Source organism: Coptis chinensis, chromosome 3 (assembly GCF_015680905.1).
Source record: "Coptis chinensis isolate HL-2020 chromosome 3, ASM1568090v1, whole genome shotgun sequence".
Classification (NCBI taxonomy): Eukaryota; Viridiplantae; Streptophyta; class Magnoliopsida; order Ranunculales; family Ranunculaceae; genus Coptis; species Coptis chinensis.
The window spans coordinates 57,762,431-57,789,121 of record NC_141458.1 but is presented as its reverse complement, the minus strand read 5'-3'; the positions used below and the strand labels follow the sequence as shown (position 1 = coordinate 57,789,121).

At 36.4% G+C, this 26,691-nt stretch overlaps 1 pseudogene; it reads right to left on the bottom strand.

Annotated features, from left to right (window-relative positions):
- Nucleotides 1-24,493: 24,493 nt before the first annotated feature.
- On the bottom strand, nucleotides 24,494-25,907 carry LOC147510163 (zinc finger CCCH domain-containing protein 18 pseudogene; annotated as a pseudogene).
- Between the last annotated feature and the right edge of the window lie 784 nt (nucleotides 25,908-26,691).

The following is a 26,691-nucleotide window of genomic DNA, read 5'->3' as shown; positions in this document are numbered from 1 at the left end:
TTACAAATCTTACTAGAACTGCTTTCGTTTTTATCGTAAGCTTGTGATTTAGTTTTTGATGCAGCAAGTAGGGGAAAACAATTCTTAATAGTTGGTACAAAAAATAAAGCAAATGATTCAAAAATAGCATCGGCTGCAATAAGGGCTCGATGTCATTATGTTAATAAAAAATGGCTCGGGGGTATGTCAACGAATTGGTCTACTACGTAAAACAAGACTTCATAAGTTCGGGGGGACTTGAGAGCGAACAAAAGATGGGAAGACTCGGCCGTCTTCCGAAAAAGAGATGCGGCAATGTTGAAGAGACAATTATATCACTTGCAAACATATCCGGGTGGCATCAAATATATGATGGGGTTGCCCTCGATATTGTAATCATCGTTGATCGCAAAGAAGAATATACGGCTCTTCGAGAATGTGTCACTTTGGGAATTCCAACAATTTGTTTAATTGATACAAATTGTGACCCGGATCTTGTAGATATTTCGATTCCAGCCAATGATGACGCTTATAGCTTCAATCCGATTAATTCTTAACAAGTTAGTATCCGCAATTTGTGAGGGTCGTTCTAGCTATATAAGAAATCGTTGATTAATAATAAGATAAGTAAATTACTTCTACTTCCATTGAATTCCATAGATTTATGGAATCGGTTACTATATCCCTGAATATAAAAAAGAGATAAAAATTACCGGGTATATTTATATTATGTAATTACTTGGTATTCGATACAATTCAATTAAAGTAGGCTTATAAAGAGATGGTTTAATCAAAAAATTCCTTTTAAGTTCTATTTCTGTCGAGGGCAATATGAATGTTCTACCATGTTCCATCAACACAATAAAAAGGTTATATGATATATCCGGTGTGGAAGTAGGCCAACATTTCTATTGGCAAATATAGGGGTTTCAAGTCCATGCCCAAGTACTTATTACTTCTTGGTTCAGAATTGCTATCTTATTAGGTTCTCGCTACCATAGCGGTTCGAAATCCATTAAACCATTCCGACCGGTCAAAATTTTTGAATATGTCCTTCAATTCATTCGAGACTTGAGCAAAACTCAAATTGGAGAAGAATATGGTCCTTGGGTTCCTTTTATTGGAACTATGTTCTTATTCATTTTTGTTTAGGGTTTAGTCATTTAGTCATGTGTTTTGCATTCTGTCGTTGTAGAAAGTGGGGTTTTGGGGTTTGGAAGTTGTTCATTTTATATCTAACTTATCTGATCTAGGCTAGGGTTTAGGGTTTGGAGGTTTAGTCCTTGTCTTGCAAAGGGTTTAGTCATTGATTCTTGAAGCCTTGGAGTGTTTCCAGAGCTTTTGAGTTTTTGAACCCTTGAGTTCACTATGACCGTTGACTATGGCTTTGGTCGTTGACCGTTGACTTTTCCCAGTTTGACTTTATGACGCCCTTTCCCAGTTGTTCTAAGAGGTCCTTTTAGGGTCTTTTTGTCTCATTTTGGTTCTATAACACGTCTTTTGAGGTATTCGTTCCAGAATAGGGCTGTATCCTGAAAAGGTGATAAAAACACGAGTTTTCTACAATCAATCAATCAATCAATCAGATGTTTTGCATTCATTACAAAGCAAGCTCACACATAGGTACATTCAATCAAGTGTTTTGCATTCTTTCTAACGCAAGCTCGCTTGTGGGTACGTTCATTCAATCAGTTAAGTGTTTTGCATTCATTATAATGCAAGCTCACAAGTAAGTGTATTCAGTCAAGTGTTTTGCATTCATTCTAATGCAAACTCACACGTAGATGCATTTAGTCATGTGTTTTGCATTCTCTTGGTGTAGAAAGTGGTTTTTGGGGTTTGGAAATTGTTTATCTTAGATCTAACATATATGATCTAGGCTAGGGTTTAGGGTTTGCAGGCTTAGTCCTTGTCTTACAAAGGGTTTAGTCATTGCTTCTTGAAGCCTTGGAGTGTTTCCTGAGCTTTTGAGTTTTTGGACCCTTGATTTCACTATTAAGGTTGACTATGGCTTTGATCATTGACCATTGACATTTGACATTTTGACTTTTTTGCACTTTTTCCCAGATGTTCTATGAGGTCGCTTTTTCTCTTTTTGGCTCTACAACACGTTATTTTAGGTACTACTTCCAGAATAGGGCTGTATCCTGAAAAAGCGATAAGAACATGAGTTTTCTACAATCAATCAATCAATCATTTGTTTTGCAACCATTATAACGCAACCTCACACGTTGGTGCATTCAATCAAGTATTTTGCATTCTTTCTAACACAAGCTTGCTTGTAGGTACGTTCATTCAATCAGTCAAGTGTTTCTCTGCATTCACTATAATGCAAGCTCCCACGTAAGTGTATTCAATCAAGTGTTTTGTATTTATTCAATCAATAAAGTGTTTTGCATTCATTCTAATGCAAACTCGCACGTAGATGCATTTAATCAAGTGTTTTGTATTCTATTGGTGTAGATAGTGGGGTTTTGGGGTTTGGAAATTGTTCATCTTAGATTTAACTTATTTGATCTAGGCTATGGTTTAGCATTTAGAGGCTTAGTCCTTGTCTTACAAAGGGTTTAGTCGTTGATTCTTGAAGCCTTGGAGTGTTTCCTGAGTTTTTGAACCCTTGAGTTCACTATGACCGTTGACTATGGCTTTGATCGTTGATCGTTGACCGTTGACTTTTCCCAGTTTGACTTTATGGCGCCCTTTCCCAGTTGTTCCCAGTTTGACTTTATGGCGCCCTTTCCCAGTCTCATTTTGGTTCTATAACACGTCTTTGAGGTATTAGTTCCAGAATAGGGTTGTATCCTGAAAAGGTGATAAAAACACGAGTTTTCTACAATCAATCAATCAATCAATCAATCAATCAATCAGGTGTTTTGCATTCATTATAAAGCAAGCTCACGCATAGGTACATTCAATCAAGTGTTTTGCATTCTTTCTAACGCAAGCTCGCTTGTAGGTACGTTCATTCAATCAGTCAAGTGTTTTGTATTCATTATAATGCAAGATCTCATGTAAGTGTATTCAGTCAAGTGTTTTGCATTCATTCAATCAATCAAGTGTTTTGCATTCATTCTAATGCAAACTTGCACGTAGATGCATTTAATCAAGAGTTTTGCATTATGTTTGTGTAGAAAGTGGGTTTTTGGGGTTTGGAAGTTGTTTATCTTAGATCTAACATATATGATCTAGGCTAGGGTTTAGGGTTTGCAGGCTTAGTCTTTGTCTTACAAAGGGTTTAGTCATTGATTCTTGAAGCCTTGGAGTGTTTCCTGAGCTTTTGAGTTGTTGGACCCTTGAGTTCACTATGGCGGTTGACTATGGCTTTGATCATTGACCGTTAACATTTGACAGTTTGACTTTTTTGCACTTTTTCCCAGATGTTCCATGAGGTCTCTTTTTCTCTGTTTGGCTCTACAACACGTTATTTTAGGTACTAGTTCCGGAATAGGGCTGTATCCTGAAAAAGTGAGAAGAACATGAGTTTTCTACAATCAATCAATCAATCATGTGTTTTGCAACCATTATAACGCAACCTCACACGTAGGTGCATTCAATCAAGTGTTTTGCATTCTTTCTAACACTAGCTTGCTTGTAGGTACGTTCATTCAATCAGTCAAGTGTTCTGCATTCATTATAATGCAAGCTCCCACGTAAGTGTATTCAATCAAGTGTTTTGCATTCATTCAATCAATAAAGTGTTTTGCATTCATTCTAATGCAAACTCGCACGTAGATGCATTTAATCAAGTGTTTTGTATTCTATTGGTGTAGATAGTGGGGATTTGGGGTTTGGAAATTGTTCATGTTAGATCTAACTTATATGATCTAGGCTAAGGTTTAGCGTTTAGAGGCTTAGTTCTTGTCTTACAAAGGGTTTAGTCGTTGATTCTTGAAGCCTTGGAGTGTTCCCTGAGCTTTTGGGTTTTTGAACCCTTGAGTTCACTATGACCATTAACTATGGCTTTGATCATTGACCATTGACTTTTCCCAGTTTGACTTTATGGCGCCCATTCCCAGTTGTTCCAGGAGGTCCCTTTTAGGGTCCTTTTGTCTCATTTTGGTTCTATAGCACGTCTTTTGAGGTATTAGTTCCAGAATAGGGTTGTATCCTAAAAAGGTGATAAAAACACGAGTTTTCTACAATCAATCAATCAATCACTCAGGTGTTTTGCATTCATTATAAAGCAAGCTCTTGCATAGGTACATTCAATCAAGTGTTTTGCATTCTTTCTAACACAAGCTCGCTTGTAGGTACGTTCATTCAATCAGTCAAGTGTTTTGCATTCATTATAATGCAAGCTCACATGTAAGTGTATTCAGTCAAGTGTTTTGCATTCATTCAATCAATCAAGTGTTTTGGATTCATTCTAGTGCAAACTCGCACGTAGATGCATTTAATTAAAGTTTTGCATTCTGCTGGTGTAGAAAGTGGGTTTTTGGGGTTTGGAAGTTGTTTATCTTAGATCTAACATATATGATCTATTCTAGGGTTTATGGTTTGCAGGCTTAGTCCTTGTCTTACAAAGGGTTTAGTCATTGATTCTTGAAGCCTTGGAGTGTTTCCTGAGCTTTTGAGTTTTTGGACCCTTGAGTTCACTATTAAGGTTGACTATGGCTTTGATCGTTTACCATTGACATTTGACAGTTTGTCTTTTTTGCACTTTTTCCCAGATGTTCCATGAGGTCTCTTTTTCTCTTTTTGGCTCTACAACACATTATTTTAGGTACTAGTTCCAGAATAGGGCTGTATCCTGAAAAAGCGATAAGAACATGAGTTTTCTACAATCAATCAATCAATCATGTGTTTTGCAACCATTATAACGCAATCTCACACGTTGGTGCATTCAATCAAGTGTTTTGCATTCTTTCTAACACAAGCTTGCTTGTAGGTACGTTCATTCAATCAGTCAAGTGTTCTGCATTCATTATAATGCAAGCTCCCACGTAAGTGTATTCAATCAAGTGTTTTGCATTTATTCAATCAATAAAGTGTTTTGCATTCATTCTAATGCAAACTCACACGTAGATGCATTTAATCAAATGTTTTGTATTCTATTGGTGTAGATAGTGGGGTTTTGGGGTTTGGAAATTGTTCATCTTAGATCTAACTTATTTGATCTAGGCTATGGTTTAGCATTTAGAGGCTTATTCCCTGTCTTACAAAGGGTTTAGTCGTTGATTCTTGAAGCCTTGGAGTGTTTCCTGAGTTTTTGAGTTTTTGGACTCTTAAGTTCACTATGACGGTTGACTATGGCTTTGATCATTGACCGTTAACATTTGACAGTTTGACTTTTTTGTACTTTTTCCCAGATGTTCCATGGGGCCTCTTTTTCTCTTTTTGGCTCAACAACACGTTATTTTAGGTACTAGTTGCAGAATAGGGATGTATCCTAAAAAAGCGAAAAGAACATGAGTTTTCTACAATCAATCAATCAATCATGTGTTTTCCAACCATTATAACGCAACCACAGACGTAGGTGCATTCAATCAAGTGTTTTGCATTCTTTCTAACACAAGCTTGCTTGTTGGTACGTTCATTCAATCAGTCAAGTGTTCTGCATTCATTATAATGCATGCTCCCACGTAAGTGTATTCAATCAAGTGTTTTGCATTCATTCAATCAATCAAGTGTTTTGCATTCATTCTAATCTAAACTCACACGTAGATGCATTTAATCAAGTGTTTTGTATTCTATTGGTGTAGGTAGTGGGGTTTTGGGGTTTGAAAATTGTTCATCTTAAATCTAACTTATTTGATCTAGGCTATGGTTTAGCATTTAGAGGTTTAGTCCTTGTCTTACAAATTGTTTAGTCGTTGATTCTTGAAGCCTTGGAGTGTTTCCTGAGTTTTTGAGTTTTTGGACCCTTAAGTTCACTATGACGGTTGACTATGGCTTTGATCATTGACCGTTGACATTTGACAGTTTGACTTTTTTGTACTTTTTCCCAGATGTTCCATGAGGTCTCTTTTTCTCTTTTTGGCTCTACAACACGTTAGTTTTTAGGTACTAGTTCCAAAATAGGGTTGTATCCTAAAAAAGCGATAAGAACATGAGTTTTCTATAATCAATTAATCAATCATGTGTTTTCCAACCATTATAACGCAACCACAGACGTAGGTGCATACAATCAAGTGTTTTGCATTATTTCTAACACAAGCTTGCTTGTTGGTACGTTCATTCAATCAGTCAAGTGTTCTGCATTCATTATAATGCAAGCTCCCACGTAAGTGTATTCAATCAAGTGTTTTGCATTCATTCAATCAATAAAGTGTTTTGCATTCATTCTAATGCAAACTATCATGTAGATGCATTTAATCAAGTATTTTGCATTCTATTGGTGTAGATAGTAGGGTTTTGGGGTTTGGAAATTGTTCATGTTTGATCTAACTTATATGATCTAGGCTAAGGTTTACCGTTTAGAGTATTAGTCCTTGTCTTACAAAGGATTTAGTCGTTGATTCTTTAAGCCTTGGAGTGTTTCCTGAGCTTTTGAGTTTTTAGACCCTTGAGTTCACTATGACCGTTGACTATGGCTTTGATCGTTGACTGTTGACATTTCACAGATTGACTTTATGGTGCCCTTTCCCAGTTGTTGCAGGAGGTCCCTTTTAGGGTCCTTTTGTCTCATTTTGGTTTTATAACATGTCTTTTGAGGTATTAGTTCCAAAATAGGGATGTATCCTGAAAAGGTGATAAAAACACGAGTTTTCTACAATCAATCAATCAATCAATCAGGTGTTTTGCATTCATTATAAAGCAAGCTCATGCGTAGGTACATTCAATCAAGTGTTTTGCATTCTTTCTAACGCAAGCTCGCTTGTAGGTATGTTCATTCAATCAGTCAAGTGTTTGCATTCATTATAGTGTAAGCTCACACGTAAGTGTATTCAGTCAAGTGTTTTGCATTCATTCAATCAATCAAGTGTTTAGCATTCATTCTAATGCAAATTCACACATAGATGCATTTAGTCATGTGTTTTGCATTCTGTTGGTGTATAAAGTGAGGTTTTGGGATTTGGAAGTTGTTCATCTTAGATCTACCTTATATGATCTAGGCTAGGGTTTTGAGTTTGGAGGTTTAGTCCATATCTTACAAAGGGTTTAGTCATTCATTCTTGAAGCCATGGAGTGTTTCCAGAGCTTTTGAGTTTTTGGACCCTTGAGTTCACTATAACGGTTGGGTATGGCTTTGATCATTAACCATTGACATTTGACAGTTTGACTTTTTTGCACTTTTTCCCAGTTGTTCCATGAGGTCTCTTTTTCTCTTTTTGGCTCTACAACACGTTATTTGAGGTACTAGTTCCATAATAGGGATGTATCCCGAAAAAGCGATAAGAACATGAGTTTTCTACAATCAATCAATCAATCATGTGTTTTGCAACCATTACAACGCAACCTCACACGTAGGTGCATTCAATCAAGTGTTTTTCATTCTTTCTAACACAAGCTTGCTTCTAGGTACGTTCATTCAATTAGTCAAGTGTTCTGCATTCATTATAATGCAAACTCCCACGTAAGTGTATTCAATCAAGTGTTTTGCATTCATTAAATCAATAAAGTGTTTTGCATTCATTCTAATGCAGACTCGAACGTAGATACATTTAATCAAGTGTTTTGCATTCTATCGGTGTAGATAGTGGGGTTTTGGGGTTTGGAAGTTGTTCATCTTAGATCTAACTTATATTATCTGGGCTAAGGTTTTGCGTTTAGAGGCTTAACCCTTGTCTTTCAAAGGGTTTAGTCGTTGATTCTTGAAGCCTTGGAGTGTTTCCTGAGCTTTTGAGTTTTTGGACCCTTGAGTTCACTATGACCGTTGACTATGGCTTTTATCGTTGACCGTTGACTTTTCACAGTTTGACTTTATGGCACCCTTTCCCAGTTGTTCCAGGAGGTCCCTTTTAGGGTCCTTTTGTCTCATTTTGGTTCTATAACACGTCTTTTGAGGTATTAGTTCCAGAATAGGGCTGTATCCTGAAAAGGTGATGAAAAACACGAGTTTTCTACAATCAAACAATTAATCAAATAGGTGTTTTACATTCATTATAAAGCAAGCTCACGCGTAGGTACATTCAATCAAGTGTTTTGCATTCTTTTTAACGCAAGCTCGCTTGTAGGTACGTTCATTCAATCAGTCAAGTGTTTTGCATTCAATATAATGCAAGCTCACATGCAAGTTTATTCAGTCAAGTGTTTTGCATTCATTCAATCAATCGAGTGTTTTGCATTCATTCTAATGCAAACTCACACGTAGATGCATTTAGTCATGTGTTTTGCATTCTGTTGGTGTAGAAAGTGGGGTTTTAGGGTTTGGAAGTTGTTTATCTTAGATCTAACATATATGATCTAGGCTAGGGTTTAGGGTTTGCAGGCTTAGTCCTTGTCTTACAAAGGGTTTAGTCATTGATTCTTGAAGCCTTGGAGTGTTTCCTGAGCTTTTGAGTTTGTGGACTATTGAGTTCACTATGACGGTTGACTATGGCTTTGATCATTGACCGTTGACATTTGACAGTTTGACTTTTTTGCACTTTTTCCCAGATGTTCCATGAGGTCTCTTTTTCTCTTTTTGGCTCTACAACACGTTATTTTAGGTACTAGTTCCAGAATACGGCTGTATCCTGAAAAAGCGATAAGAACATGAGTTTTCTACAATCAATCAATGAATCATGTGTTTTGCATCCATTATAACGCAACCTCACATGTAGGTGCATTCAATCAAATGTTTTGCATTCTTTCTAACACAAGCTCGCTTGTAGGTACGTTCATTAAATCAATCAAGTGTTTTGCATTCATTATAATACAAGCTCACACGTAAGTGTATTCAATCAAGTGTTTTGCATTCATTCAATCAATCAAGTGCTTTACATTCATTCTAATGCAAACTCACACGTAGATGCATTTAATCAAGTGTTTTGCATTATATTGATGTAGATAGTGGGGTTTTGAGGTTTTGAAGGGGATTATCTTAGATCTAACTTATATCCTCTTGGCTAAGGTTTAGCGTTTAGAGGCTTAGTCCTTGTCTTACAAAGAGTTTAGTCGTTCATTCTTGAAGCCTTGGAGTGTTTCTTGAGCTTTTGAGTTTTTGGACCCTTGAGTTCACTATGACCGTTGACTACGGCTTTGATCGTTGACCGTTGACTTTTCACTGTTTGACTTTATGGCACTCTTTCCCAGTTGTTCCAGGAGGTCCTTTTTAACGTCCTTTTGTCTCATTTTGGGTTTATAACACGTTTTTTGAGGTATTAGTTCCATAATAGGGATGTATTCTGAAAAGGCGATAAGAAAACATGTTTTCTACAATCAATCAATCAAGTGTTTTGCATTTATTATAATGCAAGCTCGAGCGTAGGTACATTCAATCTAGTGTTTTGCATTCTTTCTAACGGAAGCTCGCTTGTAGGTACATTCATTCAATCAGTCAAGTGTTTTGCATTCATTATAATGCAAACTCACACGTAAGTGTATTCAATCAAGTGTTTTGCATTCATTCAATCAATCAAGTGTTTTGCATTCATTCTAATGCAAACTCACACGTAGATTCATTTAGTCATGTGTTTTACATTCTGTTGGTGTAGAAAGTGGGGTTTTGGGGTTTGAAAGTTGTTCATCTTAGATCTAACTTATATGATCTAGGCTAGGGTTTAGGGTTTGGAGGCTTAGTCCTTGTCTTACAAAGGGTTTAGTTATTGATTCTCGAAGCCTTGGAGTGTTTCATGAGCTTTTGAGTGTTTGGACCCTTGACTTCACTATGACGGTTGACTGTGGCTTTAATCATTGACCGTTGACTTTTGACAGTTTCACTTTTTTGCACTTTTTCCCGGATGTTCCATGAGATCCCTTTATCTCTTTTCGGCTCTACAACATGTTATTTGAGGTACTAGTTCCAAAATAGGGCTATATCCTTAAAAAGCGAAAAGATCATGAGTTTCTACAATCAATCAGTCAATCATGTGTTTAGCATCCATTATAACGCAACCTCACACATAGGTGCATTCAATCAAGTGTTTTGCATTCTTTCTAACACAAGCTCGATTGTAGGTACGTTCATTCAATCAATCAAGTGTTTTGCATTCTATTAGTGTAGATAGTGGGGTTTTGTTGTTTGGAAGTTATTCACCTTAGATCTAACTTATATGATCTACGCTAGGGTTTAGGGTTTGGAGGCTTAGTCCTTGTCTTACAAAGGGTTTAGTCATTGATTCTTGAAGCTTTGGAATGTTTCCTGAGCTTTTGAGTTTTTGGACCCTTGAGTTCACTATGACGGTTGACTATGGCTTTGATCATTGACCTTTGACTTTTGACAGTTTGACTTTTTTGCACTTTTTCCCAGATGTTCCATGAGGTCCCTTTTTCTCTTTTTGGCTCTACAACATGTTATTTGAGGTACTAGTTCCAGAATAGGGATGTATCCTGAAAATGCGATAAGAACATTTGTTTTCTACAATCAATCAATCAATCATGTGTTTTGCACCCATTATAACGCAACCTCACACGTAGGTGCATTCAATCAAGTATTTTGCATTCTTTCTAACACAAGCTCGCTTGATAGGTACGTTCATTCAATCAATCAAGTGTTTTGCATTCATTATAATGCAAGCTCACAAGTAAGTGTATTCAATCAAGTGTTTTGCATTCATTCTAATGCAAACTCGTATGTATATGCATTTAATCAAGTGTTTTGCATTCTATTGGTGTAGATAGTGGGGTTTTGGGGTTTTGAAGTTGTTCATCTTAGATCTAACTTATATGATCATGGCTAGGGTTTAGGGTTTAGAGACTTAGTCCTTGTCTTACAAAGGGTTTAGTCATTGATTCTTGAAGCCTTGGAGTGTTTCCTGAGCTTTTGAGTTTTTGGACCCTTGAGTTCACTATGACCGTTGACTATAGCTTTGATCATTCACTGTTGACTTTTGACAGTTTGAATTTTTTGCACTTTTTCCCAGATGTTCCATGAGGTCCTTTTTTCACTTTTTGGCTCTACAACACGTTATTTGAGGTATTAGTTCCAGAATATGGTTGTATCCTAAAAAATCGATAAGAACATGAGTTTTCTACAATCAATCATTCTATAAGGTGTTTTGCATCCATTATAACGCAACCTCATACGTAGGTGCATTCAATCAAGTGTTTTGCATTCTTTCTAACACAAGCTCGCTTGTAGGTACGTTCATTCAATCAATCAAGTGTTTTGCATTCTTTACAATGCAAGCTCACACGTAAGTGTATTCATTCAAGTGTTTTGCATTCATTCTAATGCAAACTCGCACGTAGATGCATTTAATCATGTGTTTTGCATTCTGTTGGTGTAGAAAGTGGGGTTTTGGAAGTTGTTTATCTTATATCTAACTTATATGATCTAGGTTTGGGTTTAGGGTTTAGAGGCTTAGTCCTTGTCTTATAAAGGGTTTATTCATTGATTCTTGAAGCCCTGGAGTGCTTGCTAAGCTTTTGAGTTTTTGGACCCTTGAGTTCACTATGGCCGTTGACTATGGATTTGATCATTGACCGTTGACTTTTGACAGTTTGACTTTTTTGCACTTTGTAATATTTCTGTTACAGGTATTACCAATTTTGGCCACGTTTCTATGGTAAATTCTTTCCTTAACTCTTTACACTTTGAGGACAAAGCGTTCGATTATTTGGGGGGTGGGATAGAAACATTTACAAAAATTAGGCATTTTTAGGATGTAAATTACGCACTTTTCTTTATAAAATATTAAAAATCATAAAAATTAGTTAGTTACATAATGTAATTGTGTTATTGAATTATTTCATGAACCCCTTCTCCCAAATCGTTTGGGGGTGGTATATTTAATATTAGCACATTGTACTTTCATATATTAAAATTGCATGTATAAATATCGAAATATAGAATCCATAGGCCTTGTTGAGTTTATTGGGATACATAATGTAATTAGGTACCTTAATTTCGTGAAATTCACTACTTCATGGAATTTTGGAAGCTAATCCGATAGGAGCCATGATAGGCACATGCTTGATTTGTGAACACATGGTTTTATTTTATTTCTGTTAGAGTCCGCTTATGTCCCAAGCACTATTTATTATTTCATGTTATCCCCATAACAAGTGGAACTCATATAGGAGTTACGTATGTTTTTTTTTCTTTACATTAGTATAGATTAACCTTCTTTTTTCAGGTGCTCTCATTTACAAGCACATTTCTATGGTACTCTCTATCCTTTATTTTCATTCCATACTTTGGGGACAAAGCATGATTCTATTTGGGGGTGGTATAGAAACACGTTGTAAATGTTTAGGCACATATTAGGTTGTATATTATATATTATTTATGTTATAAAAATTTAAAAAAATATATTATATATATATATATATATATATATATATATATATCAAAAATATAGTTTATGTTATGCACTTAGTGACAATGGTATTGTTCCCTTCTCCATGATGATATTAGTCTAGAAATCTCACGTAGTACTTGAAATAAGATTTAATTTTTGAAACTTAAATTAATACGTAGGTAATAGTCATTGAATCTTTTCACGAACATCTTGGCAGTACTTAATACATATCATGTGAGCATCTTGCCTAAAAGCCTCATAAGAGTGAAATATCTAAGTAATGACACAAGGGAGAAGCAAATTCTGAGTAGAGAAATCACACATCCACTTACTTGATAGCCTAAACGAGAATTTAGGCCCTCTTTGGATCGATATAGCTAAAAATTCATACCTATAAGTAATTATCCGCTAGTTGCCCCACTGAGCCTTTTCATTAGCCTTTTCACAAACCACAAATCTTTTACCCAATAAAACAAACTAAAAAAAAAAAAAAATAAAATCAGCCTAACTATCTAGGTAAGTCTGAGAAATAGGATGAGTAAGGAAAATAAAGAGAAAGGCCTATGGAAAACCAGAAATTAGTTAGTTGCTTTAGAAAAGAAAAAGAAAAGAAGTTTCCATCCAAAGAAAAGAAAAAAAATAAAATAAAAAATAGAAATAAAATAAAAAGTTAGAACTAAAAAAAAAACAAAATCAAATGAGTCAAAAGCCCAAAAGGGCTAAGGATGGAAACAAAGTATAGAAGAAAAGTAACAACAATGTTTTCTCTAGTTACATAATATGAAGACCCTATTATCTCAAACTTGTTTTTTTTATTATCCATTTCCTTTCCTTCTTTAACTAACACCTACCGCCCGTATTACCTAATAAAGACCTCTAGCTAAATTAGGAATAGGTTGGTGTGTAGTAAGTGGTAGATGTGTTTGATCGACCTCGACTTCCTTGGATTGTCATTGAGATTGTGAGGAAACGTGTGCTCACTGTACACTAGAGTTAGCAAACTTTAGTGGAAAAATCAGAGTGTTATGTGTCTTGACACATTCCTTGTGAGAACCTACTTAGGCACGTGATAAAAGGTAAAATGAATAGTTTTACCTACGTATAAGCAAGGAAACCTCAAACATAAGTAAAACTAAAACTAATTTTAGTTTAATATTATCAAAGTTTTCTACTCTCGATGCCATTGCAATAAGTTGGAGTAGAGAATTCGTTCCACTCCTAGTACTTTAGAATTCACGTTAACTAAGATTATTAGTTCTATCAAAGTCGATGAGAGTAATGATGGAAATTATGCTAATCAAGATGCGATAATTCAAAATACGGAAATACTAAATTGACTATATGATAATGAATTAGGGGGATTTGATTCCACCTTAATTTAACTTAATCAACTAGCGAGGAATTGTTGTAATCCGAATTGTAATGCTTCCGCATAACAATTGGGTGTTTCTAACCCCTAATTGTTCATGGTAATGTCTACCAACTAACAACTAGCATTTGAAGCAATCAAACTTATTCTCATGGTGAACTAATTAATTTCTAGAATGGAATAGAATATTATGAACTATTCTACGCTAACAACAATCAAGTTTTCATCAAGGCTTCTTCAAACCCCTCTAATTGAGGTTTTAGCCTTGAATTATTATACTATCATTTCTAAAACAAGAACAATCAAAACAAGTCATTATTGAATAACTAATTAACTTAATTAATCTAATTTCACAATAGTCTAATATTTAAAATGGATTAAAACTGAATTTAAAACTAATTTAGAACTAAGATTATGAATACTAATTATCAAAATAAAACAAACTAATTATGAATTTTAGACAACTAAATCTAAATAAGAATTGAATCATAAAACTAAATTGAAATGAAAAACTAATAATTTATTATAAATTAAATTTGATTCTAAATAATAATCATTGTTTGTTCTAAAACTAATCTATTGGAATGAAAACTAATTAACTCAATGAAAAAAACTAGATCTAAACTAAGTTCTTGGATAATTGCTAACTAAAAAAACTAGATGCTTAAGAGCTAAGTCTTTGTCTCTCATATGGAGGAGACAAGAACCACAATTTCGCGCATGGGCTGAGGAGCCATGTTTTGGTCCAGAAAATCGAGCCCAAAACCCAATTTCTTCAATCCACAGAGACCTTTTCAGCTGGATTTGACTTCAACAGCCTTTTTGTCAACTTCTGCTCTTTTGATTGGGTCAAATCTAGGACCATTGGAAAGCTCTTTCCAATCTGGTCATTTTGACATAAGGTAGGCCCAATTCAGAGATCTGAGTCCAAAGATACGGCCTTCGGAATTTCTGCTGACTTTTATACGCTGTTTCTGCCCGCGTTGACTTTGACTTTTCAACTTTGACCGGGCTTTAAAAAGGCTTTTTCTCCTTCAATCTTGGCCTTTTATCATAGAACTTCTTAGTAACCAACCCTTGCTCCATTATCTCGCAAAAGGGGTGCATTTCTACACATATCCGACTCCAATGCCTGAAATACGTAATAACACGATAAAAAATACTAACTCTTACTTATTAATCATATAATTGGTCAAAAGCAATATTGTTACAGTTTTGGGCTCTTATGAAACCACCCCCAAACAGCATTTTGCTTGTCCTCAAACAAATATGAGAAATTAGCATAAGTGACCAAAAATAGATTTCTAACTAATCTCGTTTTGCCGAGTGCGATTGCATTGACCATATGCAACAAGGCCTTAAACTACTAGGAATTTCCTAGTGGACAAGTTATAGCCTTGTGAGAGTTTTCCAGTGAAGGTACTCACAAACTTCATCTATACTACAATGACTAAGAAATAAAACTATTATTTCCTTATTTATGTCTCAATTATCTATACATCTCACTAGCAATGAATATAGAATAATCAAGTCGAAACCTAAACTATGAAATGTACTAAAAGGTTTGTTTCTGAAACTTTGGAATAGCGTCCTTAAGTAGATCCTCACATAAATGTCAAGACAAAAACACTCTGATTTTTCCGCTCAAGTTTCGCTACTCCAGTGTGCAGTGGGCACACTTAACCTTACAATCTCAATAACACACAAGAAAGCCGAAGTCGATCAAACACATCTGCCACTTACTTTCATACTAACCTATTCCTAATTGAGCTAGAAGTCTTTATTAGGTGTTGCGGGGATTAGGTGATGGTTTAAGAATGAAGGAAATGGATATTCAAAAAGAACCAGTCTGAGATAATAGAATCTTCATATTCTGTAACTAGAGAAAACCTTGTTCTTTTTTCTTCTACATTTTGTTTCCATCCTTAGCCTTTTTATTTTGGCTTTTTGACTCCTTTTCTTCTTTGGAGTTTTTATTTTGTTTCTATTTTTCTTTTTCTTTTCTTTTTTTTTCTTTTCTTTGGATGGAAACTTCTTTCCCTTTTCTTTTCGGAAGCAACTAACTAATTTTTGTTTACACAGGTTTTTCTCTTTTCTTTTCTTCACTCATCCTATTCTCAAACTCGTTCTAAAATGGGTAGGTTGATTTTTTATTTTGTTTTGTTTTTGTAAAAGGGTAAAGGAATTGTGGTTTATGAAAGGCTAAAGGCTCAGAGGGGCGACTAGCGGAAAATAATTCATAGGTTTGAATTTTTGGCTATATCGATCATAGAGGGCCTAAATTTTCGCTTAGGATATGGTATAGTGATCAAGCAAGTGGACGTGTGATTTCTCTATCCGGAATTTACTTCTCCCATGTGTCATTTCTCAAATATTTCACTCATATAAAGTTTTAGGCTATATTCTCACAGGATTTGAAGAATAAGTACTCTAGCGTAGATTTCAGAAACTTACTGCTAAACAATCATAGATACTCATGCAATATATTTATAGAAAGATGCAAAGATTATTATCTACATATTAACCTAAGTTTCGAAAAACTATTCTAAAGCAAAAGCTAACGTGAAACTTCTAGATTATTAAGAGCATAGGGAAAGAAACAATACCAATATTCCTAAGTGTATAGCATAAAAATTTTATTTATATTTTTTTGAATTTTTGAAATTTTTACTAGAAAATTTTGCATATTATACATATCTATATCCTAACAGATGCCTTAAATTACGCATGTTTCTATGTCACCCCCAAACAATAAGCATGCTTTGTCCTCAAAATATTGAAATAAAAAGGGTAGAAAAAATACCATGGAAACGCGTGAAATTTTGGAACATCTGCAAAACTAGGTTAAAACATACTAATATTAAAAAAAAAAGATGCAACTTTATATGAGTTCCATCCGTTATGGGGTTATAAGAAGTAAATTGCTTGGGACATAAGCAGACACGAACAAAAATAAAAACTTACATCCTTTCCAGCGTTTAAGCATCATCCTCCTCCGCTTTTATAAATAAATGAGGTTCCTTCGCATCCTGCCATGCCATGATGATTTTCCAGGCTTCACGCCATTTATCATCTACGATTGCTACTTGGTCGGATGGGGTGTAAGGTGCAACCTAATGAGGTTGTATCCTCCACCCTTGCCAAGTCATTGCATGGAAAGATCGAATTATACAATTGGTGGATCTCACAATGTCGACCCTAACCCAATCCGTGAAGCGGGCACAAAAAACAGGGAAGAAACATAGCATAATACAGCAAACTAAAACAGGCATAAGAAGGTACTTATGCCTCATACTATGGGCTCGTGCTAAACTAGACATTAGGGTCTGCAGAATATCATAGAGTATACGTCCCCCAGCTAAAGCAAGGAAAATATCACAAGTTTCATCATTCACAGAAGAATAACACCATTCCCCTTTAATGTTTAGCATGATCCAAAACATAATAGTGCCTACGTTCATGGACAGGCTACCAAGGGCGACGTTATATTCCCCTTGGTCTTCTATCCTCTATCCTAAAGATTCCTGCCCCGTAATGCTCATGCAAATCCTCATAGTTATAATGGTACATATTATCGACCAAATAGGCCTGTGAGTCTTGTATTTCAACGGGCATACCAAGTCCAAGAACAAAGGCTAGCAAGAACCTGGTAATTTCCATTGGTTCATCCTCAATGGTGATGGAGAACACTTGTTCTCCATCCAGGTCTATCAAAGAACTAACAATTATCATAAAAATAAGATGTAAGTGCCGGAGAATAATGTTCATCAGGTCTTACCATTAGCGGTTCCCAGCCTACGTGTATGATCACCTCATGAAACCAAGCACCATAGGTGTCACTTTGGAACAAATCTTCAAAAGACTGCTCCGGTATGATTGTAGGAGGTGTCATCACAATAAACACACTCTAGGAGTGCTACAAACAACCCTGGAACAACTCACAAAAAATCAGAAATTTCCGGGGCTACGAAGGTCAGGGCGCGGGGTGCACTCAGAAATGATCTTGGTAAGGCGCGGGTCGCGCTATGTCAAATTCGAGTTACAGTGTTTTCAGCACAGGGTGCACTCAAAAATGGGGTGTGTTGGGCACGGGGCGCGCTCTGTGTACTCTGGGCAGGATGAAGTGAAAAACAAAAGGAAAAATTTAGAGGTTCAAAGTGAGAGATGCAAGTGAGATGTGTGGGTTGTGAGTGTAGAATGAATCAAGTATATATAGGGTTTTACTTTATAAAATGAATCGACAAGTTGCCAAAAAATTTAAAGCAATTGCCGGAAACAAAATATTTCCAAAACCTAAAACGGAAACAACCCATATTCCTTATTCCAAAACAAACCTTATATCTTTTAGATTGAATTTAGAATAACAACTTCCTAACTCATTGAAATTTCATCCTACCACAATATCTAATCATAGCCACACCAATAATAGCAACATTCTCGACCAACTCATTGCAAAATTACTTCTAAAATGGTGAATCAGATAAAAACAATGCTAACAATAAGAATACCACCCCCAAACAGTTCGGGAAGGTGGGATTTACACAAAGATCATCGCATGCTTAGACAAAACCCAATTTAAATTAAAATAGAAATTAAAATAACAATTAACTACAGAATTCAAGTTTAACTACTAAATTTAACACTTAACATCCAATCTACTAAAAACAATAAAAACAATATCAAAACAACAAATTTCTTAAAACTAGAGTTTAGGATGGAAAAACCAACACCCGACCCCCAAACAAATTTTATAAAATAGAGTTTAGAAAATTTGTTTTAAACGTGGGTCTTTTAAAGTCAGATTCCCGAGACTTCATCTCTAGCATATGTATATAATGAGCATGCAGTTTACCATATATCAGCAACCGAAATAGTTGTAGATCTTGACATAAATAATTAACATGAAATGCACCCAAACAGAATCAAGCACCAAGATTTTCTACAACGCAACTTAGTAAAATGAAAGCGAAGTCTGATAGACCTAGAACGTAACCAAGCATACACCTTCTTTTTCATCTTTGAACGAAAGTGTGTCCAACTGAATGATCGTGAGAAAATAGATGTTTGTGGAAGATATGTTGGGTATGTATAAGTTTTAGAAAGAAAGAATGGAAAAAATGGGAATGTGGGTCTAGCACAAAACTCATTCATGGTGTAGGTAGGGACTGTCTCAATTCTAAAAATGAAGGTGTCAAGTGCCTTTTCCTTGGGATTTATTTCCGTATTAGGAGGATTTAGAAAATCATGAAGCACAGGAGAAACAAGAGGGTCAAATGCAAACTCAAGGTTCCTTTGGAAAGGTGGAAGGTGGGGAAAATTGGTGATGGAAGATGAATGAGTGACAGGATGATGTGAGGTGGATGAATGGGGCTCAGCTAGAGCTCTCAGGTTTAGATCATCAGAAGCCTTGAGATATACAAGACATTCCTCAATAGGTGGGTCAAAAGAATCACTGGGATAGAGGGTGAAAAATTCATCTTCCGTCAAAGCGTCAAGGGATGAATGGATGTTGACAAGGAAGGACTCGCGAGGTGGCAAGGAAGAGTTGTAAAAGAGTCTAAGGAAATCTTCCTCGACTTCCAGGGAGTTCTTGTCGCAGTTAGAACTTCCAAAGGAAAGGAATTTGTGCATCTGATTATCAGAAAATATGGTTTTGAAATAATCTTGAGCTAAGCTCTCGATCATGCTAACCTCTCCATCCATAGTTGGATCTGGGAACTGTTTCATTGTTTTAAAAACATTTACCTCAATAGAAAGATGGCCAAAAGACATGGACATCGAAGCATCACGGCAGTTTATAAGCGCGTTGGTAGTAGCCAAGAAAGGACGCCCTAAAATGATCGGAACAGAGTATTAGCGACTTCTATATCGAGGATAACAAAATCAGTAGGATAGTAGAAATCCTGAACCTTAACAAGCACGTTTTCAACCACACCTTTAGGATACTTAATAGACCGATCAGCTAATTGCAACGTCATTTTAGTAGGTTGCATCTCCTGTAGACCTATTTGTTTATATAAATAATACGGGGAGTAAGTTAACACTTCCCCCGTGTCTAATAAAGCGGTCGTCGTTAATGTGTGCATTGTGATGATGGGGGACGACCGTGAGTCCTTGTACTTAACTATTCCATTATGTTCTGATAAAGTTAAAAACTGTTCAGTTAAAAAGGCGTCTTTAGGAATATTTGTCTTACGCCTAGTAGTGCATAACTCTTTAAGAAACTTAGCATGGTGAGGTAACTTTTGAAAAAAGGGTAGGTTTATCGTTAGATTTTTGAAAACTTTCCTAATCTCATTGAAATTCGTATCCTTGTTTAACATTGTTAATCTCTGAGGGAAAAGGTGGTTTCTCTCTATATTTAGTGTATGGTTCAACAGGATGTCTAACCTTGACTTTCTGTTTCTTAGCTTGTGGTTTAACTGGTACCTCTACAGGGGTAGGATCTCAAGTTTCAATTTCGTATCTAGTTCAATATCTGGTGTAGGGACTATTAGTGGGGTAACTATAGGTATAGTTACGGCATTATCAACCACTCTGCCAGAACGGAGAGTGGTGATGGCATTTAGCTCACCTACGTTTGCATTTTCCTTACTAGTATTACCATTTACCTCAAAGGCTGTGTTTGTTTTTTTAGGATTAGGTATCGCTTGACCTAGAAACACACCTTTTAGTTGTACTTTCTCTTATGCTAACTGCTATAAGGAAAGTTGGATAGACTGTAAAATCTATTGTTGGGTTTGCATAAAGGCGTCGAAACGATCCGGTTGTGGAGGAGTGTTTGTTATAGGTTGTGTGACAGGAACTATGTCACGTTGATTATTAACAGGTGGGTTGTGATAGTTATGATTAACCGGAACGATACCTCTATTAGCATTATAATTATTATAATTACCCTGACCTTGTCATTGTCCTTGTCTCGGTGGAGTTTGATTGTAATTGTTTGCTGGCCTAACGTTTTGATTATTATACGCTGGAGGTGTAACTTGTTGATTATTTTGCCAACCGTAGTTGGGGTTTTGTCGCCAAGGTGCGTTAGGTTCGCTATTAATGGAACAAACATTGTCCGGCTATGCGGATTGTTGTTATGGACTAGAGGACAATAGGAGTCAGGATGGTCAGGACTCAAACAGAAATTACATGGATTAGAGTTGACATTCATAACGGGGACAGGCTTTTGTTGAACAGAAATTGCTTCTACCTTTCTAGTAAGAGATTCGATTAAAGTTTTAAGATCAGGATCAAGTTTAATCTCAAATATACCGGCAGCATTAACTATTGAAGAAGAACTAGTGGAGCGGGAGATATCGTCACTACCCCCCCAGTTATTATTACGCTTTGTTTGATCTTCTAAAAATTTATAAGCCTCTGAGGCTCCTTTACTGAGGAAACTGCCCCCATTCATTATATCAAGGACCTCTTTATGGTGGTGTAATAGTCCCTTGAAAAGGCATGAACTAACGTGTCTTTGGCGAGGTTATGATGTGGACACTCTATAAGAAGGTTAGTGAAATGATTCTAAGCCTCTGAAAAGGATTCATGAGAATTCTGTCGAAAAAAATGAATCTTGGAAAGCATTTCATCTGTGTTCAGTGGTGGGTAAAAATGTTATATAAATAGTTGAACAAATTTGGCCCATGAGTCCACAAAATTAGGTGCTTGGGCAGTTAACCAAAATGCCCTTTATTGGCTACGGTGAAAGGAAACACCCTCAGTTTAATTTGTTCAACACCAACCGTAGGATGATGGAATGTGGTAAGGACATGTTTAATCCTATGCATATGCTGATAAGGTTTTTCGTGGTCTAACCCATGAAAAACGGGTAACAAATTAAATATATTTGGGGGGATTCAGAAATCCCCCACTGGGTCTGCAAGAACGATGCAAGATTTTGGGCTATCGTTCAAGGCTTTGTAAAAGTCAGAGAGAGGAGACTCTCTTTCTTTAGCCATTATATCAGGTGTAGTGTGTGGTATACTAGCTAGAGGTGTAGTGAGAGGTATACTAGATGGGCGTGTTTGTTGACGTTGACGTTTGATTACGTTAGGCATTTTTCTTCTACCTGACCTTAATCTCATGCAAGGCTAAGACCAATCTTAACTAAACACGACAAACGTCAAAACAATCCTGATATGCTAGTATAAATCCTTTAACATGAGATGTGAGGAGTGGAAGAAAGAAGTACATGAATGCCTCCTTGCTTCGCTTATGAATAGCGTCTTGTATACGCGAGCTCAGTATGTTTAACAAGTTAGAAACACTAAATAACTTAAAGGAATGGAAGTTTGAACTGAACTGTGAAAATCGGGCTGCTCCAGCAGAGGGCGCGGATCGCGCTCAGAAATATCCTTGTTAGGGCGCGGGTCGCGCTCTAGTCCAACTCAAGTTCCAGGTGCTTCAGCGCAAGGGGCGCTCTAAATTTGCCTTGATAGGGCACGGGTCGCGCTCAAGTCCAACTCAAGTTCCAGGCGCTTCGGCGCAGGGCGCGCTCAAACTTAGCCTTGGATAGGCGCGGGGTGCGCTTAGGCTTTTCCTGGGAAATTTTTTTAGTTTCTGAACCAGACAATCACGGTTAGAACCAAACAAGGGTGGGTGGGTTTAATGGGACTTTGGGAAGACTAACAATACTAATGTAAACAATTCTAAACAGAACTAAGATGGCAATTTGATAAAAGGTAAAATGAATAGTTTTACCTACGCATAAGCAACGAAACTCAAACGTAAGTAAAACTAAAACTAATTTCAGCTTAAAATTATCAAAGTTTTCTACTCTCGATGCTATTGCAATAAGTTAGAGTAGAGAATTCGTTCCACTCTTAGTACTTTAGAATTCACGTTAACTAAGATTATCAGTTCTGTCAAAGTCGATGAGAGTAATGATGGAAATTATACTAATCAAGATGCGATAATTCAAAATACGGAAATACTAAATTGACTATATGATAATGAATTAGGGGGATTTGATTCCACCTTAATTCGACTTAATCAATTAGCGAGAAATTGTCGTAATCCGAATTGTAATGCTTCCGCATAACAATTGGGTGTTTCTAATCCCTAATTGTTCATGGTAATCTCTACCAACTAACAACTAGCATGTGAAGCAATCAAACTCATTCTCATTGTGAAATAATTACTTTCTAGAATGGAATAGAATATTACGAACTATTCTATGCTAACAACAATCAAGTTTTCATTAAGGCTTCTTCAAACCCCTATAATGGAGGTTTTAGCCTTGAATCATTATACTATCATTTCTAAAACAAGACCAATCAAAACAATTCATTATTGAATAACTAATTAACTTAATTAATCTAATTTCACAATAGTCTAATATTCAAAATGGATTAAAACTGAATTTAAAGCTAATTTAGAACTAAGATTATGAATACTAATTATCAAATTAAAACAAACTAATTATGAATTTAAGACAACTATGTAGAGATGGATATGAGCAAGTTTGGGCATGCTTCCTTTCAAAAATCTGAATTACTTTGTTGTGATGTTCAAATTGTTAATTTGCATCATAGACTTTAAATAGAACATAATTTTTTCCCTTGAAGTTGTTATTCAATCATAAACTGAATTTTAAATTAGTTATCATTGGTCTTGTCATTTTTTATCCATAAGAGTCAGATGGATGGTTTAGGGAGTCAGGTCTAGAAGAAGGTAAGGTCTAGTTGGACGGTGTGAATGAATCGTCATTGGGGCTTATATGCCTTGTATCATGCTTTAGCTATGGATTATTTGACTGTAACAAAGCAAGATGCAAAAGCCAACCAGACAACAGTGCGAAAACTTATTGATAAAATGGCACAAGATGGATACCTTGAAGGAGTAAACAATCGACGACTAGGTGAACCAGTAGAACTATTTAAAAACCTGTTCTCTCTTTTTTTTTGGACTTCTGGATGCATCTCATATTATGTAAGCAATTAAACCTTTTCTGATTTTTAGTTGCAAGCAAGCGTGTGGTTCACTCTGAATCGACCAACAAAAAGCTACTTGAAGTTAAGAAAGCTTTGGGGGATAATCCTTTTGTGAGTATACCATTTCTTGAGTGTTAAAGATGGATCTAGCATAATTCTTTTAGGTGGTGTCCTACTCGTCCTACATATACTCTTGATTTCTTTTAGTGTCAGGGTCTCAAAATGAGCTGGGAGCTAAGAATCTTGGTATACCATGGTTTGTAAAGTCTAGCTAAGAATCTTGTCTTGAACACGCAGGTGTCGCTGTTCGTGTAGGGTGGCAGTTCCAAGTTGCCTTTATAAATGTTGTCTGCTACTACATAATTGGGTTTCCTATATCTACCTTGCTTTGGTTACAAGTTCAGCTATAATATCCTTAAATAACTACCATTTCCATATATTTTCATCAAAAACTCAACATAGATAGTCTGATTAAATTCCAATTGTGTATGGGGATCTGGTCAGGAATGTTAATAGGTGTCCTGATGCAAAGAGTCATTCTGTTGGCGATCTTGTTTTGAACTAACTAGCAAAAAGAGGTAGCGTAGACTTAATAAATGCTATTTTTATGTATATTGTTTTATTGGTGTTTTTTTCCATGTGTAAGCTTTCCTTCACCGTAAGTCACTGCTGATTAGTTCCTTACGGTGGGGAGATAGTGTCAAACATAAAATGAGTCAACGAGCTCATGGTTTCAAACTTGTTTCAAGTCAACAGAATAACTGACGGACAAATACAACATCTAGTAAATATTTGACTGAATTTGTATACACTCAAAACTTGAGCCACCTCTTTTCTTTCTCCTTGCCGACTCATCGCATTGGAGGCGATGCTTAAACCGCTTCAAAGATCTACTAAAGCTTTGAAGTTTCACTCAACTTCCTCGAAAAGGCTTCATATACCACCTTCTCGCTTCCGATTTCGGTTCACCATTTCTTCCAGTTTCTCAACTTGAACTCTCAAGTCTCTCACTTCCGTTGTCATAAGCAATTAGGCTCTTCCGATCTTCATTCTTTGATTCACCAAAGTCCTTGCTCTGCCGCTTGCTCAACGATCCATTCTGATGTACAATCTACGAGCAAGTGTCGATTATTTATGAAACTAAAGACATCCGGCTTGAACTCCTCTTGCTCTTTCTTGGCACGCTCACGCTCCATACTTTTTGTCACGCTTTCTCTTACCACCTCTACTACGCCTCTTCACCTGCTTTTGTTTATTTCCATCACTTTTATGAGAATCAAACGCATGATCAAGAGACTACTTTGATTTAAGAACTTTTACAATAATAGGGTCCACCATTCCCTCGCCTAGATCGCTAATCCCATCCCTTCACGGTAACCCATGTTGGCCATCATCTTGGCAGCTATGCCACGAAAGTGTGATTTTCCCACTTTGCAAACACAAATATATCGGTTTGGATGCCCACTGAAGTGCACCGCTTCCATAAATCCCAGACCTTCAAGGCTCTTTCATCATCATTGTCATAGGATTGTTCTCAAGCGAGTCCTCTTCTTCTTCATCATTGCTCATCTAAGCATATTCCGATAGGGGACAAATCCCTCACCATCCACCTTTCTCGAACTTCCATCATCTTGAAAGACAACCCGAGGCAGCCCAAGTGTGTCATCCCATGACTCAAGTTCTGCTTTCCGCTAGATGCCAGCATTAGGATCTGAGATCCTTCCATAATGTTGGGATATAGTTCTTCAGGGAAGATAAAGGAACATCAATACCATGTGACAAGCGGCAGTTAGTACTGAATCGACATCGCTGCTGTAGAAAAAACTTGCATATCAACATGTTTTCAGATGTGGGTGTAAGGAAAGTGACCCTTGCAGACCTGAATCCATCCAATCCAATTATCTGACCATTATACCAACTTCCATCAGTGTAATGGAATCTGCATTTTGATCCGATTGAAAAGCCTTCTTCTTCTAATGGCTCCACTTCGACATTTTCCGGATCAAGAAGCTCCACCACGGCATCTTCGATAGTAGACTTGGAGGTTTGTGCGGAGAAAATTGAATCAGCCTCTTTCAGTAATCGTGCCCGCTTTAGGTGAAGGAGCCCTTCCTCCGCATCCCTGATCGCCAGAAGAAGCTCCTCATGAATAGCAGAAAGCTCAGAGTTGGTTGGATCTAAAACTAGGGCTTCGTTAATAACAGTCAAAGACTCTCTTTGTTCTTTTAATTGAACCTCTAATTGCTCTTCCAGACCTCTAATATCTGTAGTTTTTTTGTTGTCTCTACGTACTGAATTATCGTTGATAGTGCATGGATTAGGTCCCATTTTCCAAAAATGTATTTCTCCTAAAGAGGATTTTCTAGGAGACAAGTGGAAGGCTTTCTATAAGTCGGAGCCTATTCCTGATTCCGTAGTGTAAGAACTCGAGTGTTTTTTTTTCAATTGTATTTGCCATCTTAGAACCTGATTTAACTATTTTTTTAAATTATTATAAACACATAATGATAGGGACGTAAAGATTGTGGTAAGGACTAACTTTGATAAGATTGTATTTGACAATTCGAAGGATGTTCTTCTTGAGGTAACTATCCAACTATTTTTTAAAGGTCCCATAGCTGTTCTACTTAAGTTTGTGATTCTATTCCTCAAATTTGAATCAGATCTATCCACATGGTGTGGCCATTGCCAGGCACTGGAGCATACTCACAACAAATTAGCAAAGCATCTACATGGCATTGATTATCTACTTATTGCGAAGATAGATGGTACTGCCAAATGGTTGATTCCTGTTGGAGTTGTATGTAGAAAGGGTGATTCTTCTTGGAGCTCCTATTTCGATTACAGATGAGAACTGGGGGATTGCTAGAAGGTAGTTGCAAACAATCTTCCAACTTTCTAATTTCATTTTTTGAGTACATATTCATTGCACCCTAGTCCCTATATCTTTGTGAAATCATTTATACTGTTATACATGTTTGCTGGCAGATGGTAGTAGGCAGATTTGTGAATGCTTATGCTACAAGTGATTCTCTAGTGCAGTGTCTCTTCACATGGAAAGAGACACTATATTTAATAACTAGTAATCCCA